Below are 9,087 nucleotides of genomic sequence, written 5' to 3'. Positions count from 1 at the left end.
GGAAAGCACATAAATAAATAAATCTATAGGAGAATAAAAAGGACATGATAATAATAATAAAGCATGAAAAGGACTCTAATGCTGTTTAAAAATTAGAACAAAAAGGAATGTCACTGTACAAGCATAAGCAGCTCCCTCAAATATTTGTAAATCTGAACTAAAAAAATAACTTGATAACTTAACAAAAATGGACTGATTTATTATTGTCAAAGCAAAAAATTCTGGATATAAATTGTGCCAATAGAAAAGATAGTATCAATAAAAGTTTAAAATACTAATCATGGTCTGGCATGGTGGCTCACACCTATAATCCTAACACTCAGGGAAGCCACGGAGGGTAGATCACCTGAGTTCAGGATTTGGAGACCTGCCTGAGCAAGAGCCAGATACCATGTCTAAAAAAAATAGCCAGGTGTTGTAACAGGTTCCGGTAGTCCTAGCATCCAGGGAGGCCAAGGCAAGAGGCTTTGAGCCCAAGAGTTTGAGGTTGCTGTGAGCTATGACACCACAGCACTCTACCAAGGGCAACAAAGTAAGACTCTGTGTCAAAAAATAATAACATAAAATAAAATACTAAATCATTACTAATAACATTAGAAATTCTTTGATACACATTAGGAATAAAAAAAAAAAACATAATTGGGGAGAAGGCTCACACTTGTAATCCCAACACTCTGAGAAAATGAGGTAGGAGGATCTCTCAAGGCCAGAGGATTGAGATCATCATTGACAACATAGCAAGATACTGTCTCTAAAAAAATTTAAAAATTAGCCTGACATGGTGGCCCACACCTATAGTCCCAGCCACTCTGGAGGCTGAGGCAGGAGCATCACTTGAGCCCAGGAATTCAAGGTTGCAATAATCTATAACTGGGCCACTGCACTCCAGCCTGGAAGACAGAGACCATCAGATAATATAATGAACAACTGTCTGCCAACAAATTTAAAAACATGGGAGTAATAGACACTTTTCTAAGAAATTTAATTTACCAAAACTGGCTAAAGAACTAGAAAACCTGGATGGTTCTAGGCCATTAAAGGAATTCAACAGCTTAAAATCTTTGCACAAAGAAAATACTAGACACAGATAGTTTAAATGTGAGTTGAGGTGGGGGGTTGTTTTTTGAGACACGGTGTCATTCTGTCTCCCCAGCTGGAGTGCAGTGGCCCAGTCATTGCTCTCTGAAACCTGACGACAGCTCTCTGTAGCCTCTAACTCCTGGCCTCAAGGGATCCTTCCACCTCAAAGTATGCTTATTTTAATGAAGAAAAAATTCTGACATCACACAAAAATTTTCAGAGAAGAGAAAAAGAGGAAAAGTTCTTCAACTAACTTTGTAAGTAAGCTGCTTCACAGAAGCTCTCCTGCACCATGTTTCCCTACTAAGTTACCCCCTGCATTTAATGCCCCAGTAGGGGTATCATACAACATATGTATCTCTCAAAGCAGCACTTCAGCTAATATTTACACAGGAAAAACTTATTTGGGACCCCAAAATTCAATAAAGCTTTTTTTTTTTTGGCTGGGACTGGGTTTGAACCCACCACCTCCAGCATATGGGGCCAGCACCCTACTCTATTGAGCCACAGGCACTGCCCTCAATAAAACTTTTTTAGCAACGAAAAAGAGTGTATGAAATGCCTTGAGTTACATTACAAACAGAATGTAATGACAGTGTCAGGCATCTGTACATCAAAAAGCTGAATGTGAATAAAGGGGACATTCTACACAAACACTGCCCACAGTATAGAGGCATTGAAGTACCATCCTCAGCGTGAATCCGACATACTCTGACACACTGCACAGTACCTTTTGTATTTGCTCCCCACCTTTTTCCTCCTAGTTTTTACAGTGAAAACTAAAAAAGTTGAGAAAGCATTAAAAGTATTATGTAAAAGGAAGCAAAGCGAACAGAAAAGCCATTACAAGGGAAAAGAATATATTACAGCTAACAAAGTAACTCAGTGGAAGGTCTGTAAGGTGGACACCCAGGGACCGTAACAAACAGAGGTGGTCAACACGAGGAAGCAGCCTACAGTACTGACACACACGTGGTGCATGTCCAGTCTATGAAAATTAAGAAGATGGTCAGCTATGGAGGTTTTCTGTATTTATCAATAACTATGTTACTGGTGATCAGAGAGCAAAACGATGAACATCTACAGCCTAACGCTACAGCTTAGTACTTTAACATAGGCTTATTTACTGCATTTTAGTCACACTGCAGGAAATTAGTTTGAATTAAGCAACCCATTAGAATTGTACCATCTCAAATAAAGAGAAATTAGGCTCCCCAATAATGTTTTTGCATAGAACATCTGATTTTCAGAAACAAATTACTAACTTTAAGCAGATATCTATATAATTTTAGTACCAAAATTAATGAAGACTATATGAAAAAGATAACCAGTCACCTCTCATAAACGTAACTGCAATAATTCTAGCCAATGTTTTCTGTAGTGATATACATGGATTCTCCCAGAGATGCGAGATTGGTTCGACATTAGAAAATGTATTAATGCAACTCACCACGTTAACAAATTACAAGAAAGCAACAGATGTTTATCTCAATAGAGGCATAAAAAGAATCATTTAATCAAATTTAACATTCATTCATGAGTTTAAAAAACGATTAGCAAACAAAATAGAAGGAAGTTTCTCTAACCCAAAAAATGGGATAGAAAAGGCATACAAATGTCACACATCACACACATGTGCTGAAGCAGTACAAGCATTCCTTTAAAATCATAAATGAGACAAAGATGTGTGTTACAGTCACTTTATTCAACATCATTCTAGAAGTGTGAGCCTGAGCATTCACATACAGACACACACACAAATAAAAGGCATGAGAATTGGAGAGGAAGAAATAAAGCTTCTGCAAGTGATATGGTTGCGTAAGCAGAAATCCAAAAAGAATTTTAAAATTATTTTAAATTATAAAAACAATGTTATTTAATACCAATATTTAAAAACAATTGCATTAATATACATTAAGAGCAATTGGTTAGGAAATTGGAGTTTTTTCAATTTTCTATATTTCATTTTTATTCAAGAGTTTATTCACAGGCAGTACTTTAGATTTTTTAAATTAAAGGCCAAAACTAAAAAAAGATTGCAAATCTGACACTGCTAAAAGAATGATGTTCTTAATAATTTACACCCTAAACCATCTATCCCCTAGATTTAAAATCTTTACACCTAGAATATGTAAGATTGGTATCGTTTAAAATAAACAACAAAAAAACACAGTTGGTGGATAAATTTGTCAATGATAAACATTGGTTTTGGCCTCCCAGAGTATGAAAACCAGTCATTCATTCATCCTGTGACAGAATACCAACTATGCTTCCAAACTTTGACTTTACAGTCTAGTCCTCCAGCAACAAATCAGCATATCTGTGTTGAAGTTCCTTTTCTCTGTCCTGTTGTTGCTGAACAACTTTTACACGCTCTAGCCTCTGAGGAATAGCAGAATCTTCAGGGTTCTTGAGTTCTTCAGAAGTATGAAGCTCCAAGGGAGCCTGCTCACTTTGAGCCCATAAGTTGGTAACTGTTTCAGGAGGCCCCAGTGCAAGGTTGATAACCCCCAAGCAAATTGCTCACTTTCTTTCCATCTCTTGGCTTCTGTCATCATGAGTCCTGTACACATTAGATACTCCAACCACATCTGGATTCAATGCACATTCCAAAGCCACAAGCCTCTTCTCAAGTGGTGTGATTCTGTCCCTGTACAGCCAGTTTAACCCATGTAAGGAGGCTCTTCCAGGAAGAAATAAACACTGACGGTAGCAGTCGCCCCAGGCCTGGTTATAAGCTTCACCTGAGAGTCCTCCACACCCCGTTCTGTCTCCTTCACTAGAACATCCTGGGCCTTCTCCGGCTCTTCTTTGGAGAACTTTTCATGAGGGTCACATTCCAGAGAGGTAAGGTGCTCTGAATTGTTGGGGCCAAATCCTACAATTTTCCTTCTTTATTTCCAGATAGCTCATAAGGGTGATGCTGGGGGTCATAATAAAGCACTGTGATCATTTCTTTTTTGATTAGTTCTTCACTTCAGGGGGTCTTGGCAGATCTTTCTGGACAGCTTTTTTCCTTTCCTTTACACTCTGCGTCTCCTATGGCCTGCTCTGGAGCACCCACGTCAGCAGCATTTCGATGCAAGTACCATCCACTTCACAGTGTTCCAGCTCCTTCTTGGCATTTTCTGGTAGAACAATTTCAAAATCATTCTTAGGGACAGGAAAAGCCCAACAATCCCAAAGAGAGGTGTCCGCAAGATTCTCATTCCATCTGCTTCATGTGAGAAGGATCGCTGCAGTCTGCCATTCCATCCACAGGATTAAGGTTTAACTTATCTCGAAGAGGAGTTCTGCTGAGGTGGAATTAGTAACTGGTTTGGTTCCTCTCCAGGGAGTCAGCCCTTTGGCTCTACTAGGGCAGTGCCTGTGGCTCAGAAGAGTAGGGCACCAATCCCATACGCTGGAGGTGGCGGGTTCAAACCCAGCCTCGGCCAAACAGTGGAAAAAAAAAAAAAGAATCAGCCTTTGGCTCCACTAGGAGGAGTCCTGAATGCGGTAGAGAGAGCTGCGTTTGGAGTCTGTACAACCTACCTGCCACCGTGGAGTCACACCCAAGAAGTCACTCCCATGCATCAGGGCACCTTTTAATGGGGTGTACACATTGGTCAAGGTTAGGCTTCCTGCAGAATTCTGTCCTGGGAAGAACAGGCGTTCTAAGGCAACACTGTTGTTAGTGACCGTGTCCTCAGACAAGAGAGCACTGGAAGCAGAATTTGTTACTGCCGATTCTCTGGCCATGGGACATCAATCTCAAGTGCTCGGCCTACTCTCACCACTTCCTGCAGTTCTGCGTCTGAGGTCCGAGGGGCAGGAAGTATTAGTTTACTTCTCTCTTCAGTACATTCAGAAACATCACTAAAGGATAGCCAATGGTAAATCAAATCGTTTTTTCCTTTTCAAATCCTATTTGTCTTTTTTTTTTCTATCTCTTCCTTCTTTTTCAAAATGACACCCAAAGGTAGTTAAGAACCCTAAAGCCCAGCTCAGGGTGGTCTCTCAAAGCTCCAGGAACATCTCTTCCCCTTCTGCCTGTATTCCTTTCCCCCTTTCTAGTCTAAAAAACTTTTAATTTAAAAAATCGTATTGGGCAGCACCTGTGGCTCAAAGGAGTAGGGCACCAGCCACATATACCAGAGGTGGTTCAAACCCAGCCCCGGGTAAAAACTGCATAAAAAAAATTGTATTTACAGTAGCAATAAAATTATATGGTGTAGGAATTAATATAACAAAAGACGTGCTAGATATTTATTCAAAACATTATAAAATTTGTTTGAAAGATATTGTAGAAGCAAATAAATAGAGTGGCTCACTATAGTCAGGGTCCCCCAGAGAAACAGTGCAGAGTGTGTGTATGTGGGTGTGTGTGTGTGTGTGTATACCCACAGTATGAGGGCTGCCAAGAAAGTATCCAGCCATGTAATATGAAAAATAGAGACATGCATGTCTGCTTTCTGGACAGCACACGCGCACACACACGCACACACACACACACACACACACACACACACAGAGGCTAAGAAGTCAGACAATCTGCTGTCTGTAAGCCGGAGGTACAGAATGGCTGGTGGTATAGTTCAGAGGCCTCAGTGCCAGAGAACAGATGGTGTAGATTCCAGTCTTAGGCTGAAGGCCTGAGAACCAGGAGCATTCAGGGAAGAAGACCAATGTTCAGCTCATGCAGTCAGGCAGAGAGTAAGTAAATCCTCCTTTCCCCTACTTTTTCCTTTTTGGAGACAGAGTCTCACTCTGCTGCCCAGGCTGGAATGCAATAGTGTGATCATAGCTCACTGCAGCCTAAACTCCTGGGCTTAAGCCATCCTTCCACCCCAACCTCCTGGGTAGCAAGAATAAGCACATAGTGCCAGACCTGGCTGATTAACTTATTTTTTGTAGAGAAGGGGGTTCCACTAGGTTGCCCAGCCTAGTCTCCAAGGCCTCGCCTCAAGCAATTCTCATGTCTTAGCCTCCCAAGTGCAAGATTATGGGTGTGAGCCCCTGCACCTACAGCCCTTCCTCTATTCTTCCACTTCAGACCCTCAAAGAATTAGATGATGCCCACCCATATTGAAGAGGAAGATCTCTTTACTCAGTCCGCTGATTCAAATGCCAATCTCTTCTAGAAATAGCCTCACAGATATACCCAGAAAGAATGTTTAAGTAGATAGCTGGGAAGCCTGTGATTCAGAGGAGGTGACCCATGAAATTAACTAACACATCTACCATCTTCATATAAAAGTCAACTCTCCTTCAGTTTATCATGGATTCCAATAAAAATCCCAACAGTGCTTTTCATTGAACGTTACAAGCTAATTGTAAAAGCTAAGTGCAAGACGAAAAGGGCAATACCAGCCAAGATTTTTCTGGAAAAGATCATGGTGTCTGGGCGATGAAATGGACTGTGGGAGGACAGAGTACCTGCTGCTCCACATATCCAGACTTATCATGAAAATACAGTAATTAAGGGTGGTGCCTGTGGCTCAAGGAGTAGGCTGCCGGCCCCATATACTGGGGGTGGCGGGTTCAAGCCCGGCCCCAGCCAAACTGCAAATAATAATAATAATACAGTAATTAATATAGTGTAATACTGACACAAGATAGGAAAACTAACCAGCAAGACAGAATAAACAGATTCACTCAAAAAACCCCAAACCTTTTTATAAGACTAGAGTGACATGGTAGATCTGTTCAGAAAGGATGGTCTATTTGAAAACAGTCTTCAAACAACTGGCTATCCACGTGGAAGAAACCAACCTGGACCCCTAGCACCCACTGTAAACACAGGTCAACTCCATATGGATTAGTGCTTTAAAACAAAATGTGCTTAGCTTATATGCAAAATCTCATTTACATTCCTAATGAGCAAATGGGGATGAGCCAAGAAAGAGTGTAGTAAGAAATAAAGATGACCAATTTGTCATGTGTGCTCCACCCCTGGCGGGGTAGATTAGTTTTCTCTTGCTATCATAAAAAATTAACACATATTTAGCAGCTTAAAACAACATTAAATTCATTACCTCACAGGTCTCTAGGGCAGATGTCTGGCCTGGTTCACACGGAGTGAAATCAAGGCCATAGCAGGGCTGTGTTCTGTGAGACTCCAGGGGAGAACCTGGTTTTACACACGCTCAAGTCGTTGACATAATTCAGCTCCACACAGGTGTAGAAACGAAGTCCCTGCTTTCCTGCTGTCAGCTGAGGGCCATTCCCAGCTTCATGAGGCTTCCACATTCTGCAGCTTGGGGTTCTTTCCTCCAACTCCAAAGCCAGCAATAGAGGGATGGGTGCCTTTCATCTCATTTCTTCTGCCTTCTTCTCTGCCGAATCCCTAATTCTGTGTCCCTCTTCTTCCATTTTTAACTCTCCATCGCAAAGTCCCAACCTTTAATCACATCTGCAAAGGCTCTTTTGTTATGTAATATAACATATTGACATGTTGTGGAGATCAGGACATGGACATCTTTGGGGGAGCATTATTCTGCCTACCACGCAGGGAAACTGAGGTTGTTTCATGATACTGTGAGTCATTTGAACAGTATCAGGCTGTGCTTGCCACAGCCCCACAGGCAAGGATGAAGATAAGACCAGGCAGAAAATATCCCCTATAGTCTTCTCACATCCTTAAAGCTCACCTGTACTTAATTATTAGGTTTTTCTTACCAGGATGTGCCAGGTTAAAGCAGACAGGAAGATGAAGTATTTAAAACTGATTTCCTAACACCCAACATCAATCCAATAATTGCAAAGACTGGTTTTTCTTTGTCTACCCTTAACTTGTCCAAAGTTTAGGGAAGAAATATAAAGGGAAGAAGAGAAAAGAGTCAAGCCAGAGCAATATAAAGCCATTAAAAGAAAAACAGCAGCATAACCCGCCCCAGGCCCCAGCCCCAAGAACTCCACACAAGAAGTTTTTGTACTTGAGGTGAAAGGAAAAGCCTAATTCATTTGAATCATTTATCAAATGTCACTGTTAACAGTCTGTACCCTTTGGTGTCCATAAATGACAGTCACTGCGGTACTGCCCTCCTTTCTGACCCTTTCTCTTGCCCAGATATTAGTAATGCAAGTCCAGAGTTATTTAACTTCTTGTAACTTCTTGTATAAACTCACCTCTTCTGCATGGTCATTGTCTCAAGTTGATTTTTTTTTTTATCATTCAGGCTACTCCTTGTGCGATGAGCACTGAGCTGTGGGTCTAGATTATCTTTTCCTTTTTTAAAACCAGTTTACTGAGGTATGACTGAGATACAAAAAGCTATATTGAATGTATACAACTTGATGAGTTTAGAGAAAAGCACTTTTTGGGGACAGCTGTCTCCAAAGAAACAAAGAAAAGTGCTAAGACTGTGGTCTCTGGATGAATCTCTACTGGGACTTACAGTAACACGGAGTGAAGTGTGTTGTTGGGCGGGGCCATATGCCAAGGGTGGTGGGTTCAAACCCAGCCCCAGCTAAGAAACTGCAAAAAAAAAAAAAAGAAAGAAAGAAAAGACCATGTGTTGTTACTGCCATTCCTACCCCTTCAAGGAGTTATGGTTAAAATCAAGAAAACAGCCAATTAACAACCTGTGCTTGATTTCTATAGTGATTCTCAATCAACTATAAAATTTCAGCATACATCCCAACACCTTACCAGGAGTACAGAGCCCTGTGTGATTGTTCCTGGGTGTCTCTGAGACACACCGTCTCTCTGCACTTCTCACTCTGCTCCAGCCACACTGGCCAAAGCCTGCTGCCCCCATACTCTGCTCACGGTCACTGCCAATCCTCCTGTCGCTGCCCTAGCCCCATGGGCTGTCAAGGACTTAAAATGTGCCTACTCTGAACTGAAATATGCTGGAAGCATAAATAAAAACACACACAGGATTTTCTAGACTTAAAGAATAAAAGAATGCAAAACATCTCACCAATAATTCCATATTGATTCCAGATTGAAGTGATAACATTTAACGTATTAGGTTATTATCAAAATTAAGTTAACCTGTTTTCTTTTTCTTTTTTTTTTTT

The sequence above is a fragment of the Otolemur garnettii genome, unplaced genomic scaffold (assembly GCF_000181295.1).
Source record: "Otolemur garnettii isolate 467f Iridium unplaced genomic scaffold, OtoGar3 scaffold00030, whole genome shotgun sequence".
Taxonomy (NCBI): domain Eukaryota; kingdom Metazoa; phylum Chordata; class Mammalia; order Primates; family Galagidae; genus Otolemur; species Otolemur garnettii.
Note: the sequence above shows the minus strand (reverse complement) of the source record.